This window comes from Chrysochloris asiatica, unplaced genomic scaffold (genome assembly GCF_000296735.1).
Source record: "Chrysochloris asiatica unplaced genomic scaffold, ChrAsi1.0 scaffold00077, whole genome shotgun sequence".
NCBI classification, from domain to species: Eukaryota; Metazoa; Chordata; class Mammalia; order Afrosoricida; family Chrysochloridae; genus Chrysochloris; species Chrysochloris asiatica.
Window position 1 is genome coordinate 6,888,962 of NW_006408595.1, and position 1,940 is coordinate 6,890,901.

The window sequence follows — 1,940 nt, forward strand, 5'->3', positions numbered from 1 at the left end:
GGAGCGGCTGGTAGTTTCGAACCGCTGACCTTAAGGTTCACAGCCCAATTCGTAACCACTACGCTACCAGAGCTCCTTATAAGTGTAAGTACCTTGCCAAAAATTTCAAAGAGAACCAATAGAGGCCATGTTTCTTTAGTTTATTCATTTGCAATAATTCCTCAGCTTTTTTCATCATTCATGATGTTGACTTTTTTTACCTTCTTTTTAGGGTTACAGATCACTTGTTTTATAGACTGTTCCTAATTAGACTTTTACGATGTTCTCTCATGATTACATTCAGGCTGAACAGTTCCAGCCGGAATACTACAGAGGATGTGCTGTGTCCATCTCAGGAAATCACATCTGGAGGCAGAGATGTTTATTTTAGTCACCTGGACAGGATCACCAACTTCTCCACTGACTGTATAGCTACAATTTCCCCCTTGCAGCAAATTAGTAGTATCTGGAAAGACATTTTAAGAACATATACCTATTTGACCCCACATTCAATGTTCTCTTCTAGATTAAGCATCCATTGATGAGTTTTGCTTACACAAGTCTTTATTATGATGGTAAGAAAAATGATGATTTTTACCATACTCTCTACTTTGTACCATAAGGAAGAATTCTCCCATGCATCTTTCTTCCCTTTTACTTTCTCTTCCCCACCCTTTCTGTTCTCCTTTTCTTCCTCATTCTCTCTCCTCTCTCTATCTCCCATTCATGTGAATGGGTTATAATTCTTTATTGTGGCTCTTCTTTTTTTTGATGCTCAGTTTGTCCCAGAAGGCCCTTCCAGCTGGATCTTGTATTTTTTTGATACATCTCCATCACCCATCACTTAAAAACACTTCTTTACTTTCGGGTATAAAAATATGTTCGGTTCGTTTGTACCAGTCTGCAGTCTGCCTCTGTCCTGGAATCAGCCATTTTTTCAAGGAGTTCTGATTCCTGTTAGTGTGGCATGATGTTTATGGGGGTGTCAGATACTGTGATTGCTACTTTTGTGTAATGTTTCTGGGACTTTTCAGCAAAAAGAATAGTAAATGCACACATATACACTTGTGTTTAACCTTCAGGCATCTTCCTTGCCCTCCCTCCATTACATATTGCTATTATATCTTTTTCCTTTTAGATGAGAATTTAGTCTTCTTAGACATCCCACTCCATCATCGCTCCTTACAATATATATTTGTCACCATTTTTAGTTTCTCTATTGGTTATCTTTGTAAATTTAGGCAACGTACTCATTTTATTTAATATTGAATGATGCAGAAAGCGTCTAAAAAAGATGACAGGGGTATATAAAGTCACTGTACCCAAAAGAAATGGTTGATGTTCAGCTATTTCATGAGGTATTATATGCTTAAGAACCGATGGTAATTAATGAAGAAGTCCAAACTGCACTGAAAATATTGGCAAAAACAAGGCTCCATGACTGATGGAAAACAAATTCATATCTTTCAAAACACTGATGCAGCACTGGAGGCACTCACTCATCTATGCCAAGAAATTTTAAATACAACTATTAGACCAACTGATTGGAAGAGATCCATATTTGTGCCCATTCCAAGAAAAGGTGACCCAATAGACTGCAGAAATCATCAAACAATATCACAAATATAACACGCAAGTAAAATTTTGCTGAAGACAGTTAAAAAATGGGTGCAACAGTACATTGACAGGGAACTGTCAAAATTCAAACTGGATTCAGAAGAGGATGTACAACTAGGGAAATCATTGCTGATGTCAAATGCATCTTGGCTGAAAAGCAGAGAATACCAGAAGGATGTTTACTTGTGCTTTATTTAGTATACAAAGGCTTTTGACTGTGTCTATTCAACCTGTATGCTGAGCAAATAATACGAGAAGATGGGTTCTATGAAGAAAAACGTGGAGTCAGGATTGGAGGAAGACTCATTAACAACCTGCAATATGCAGATGATACAACCTTGCTT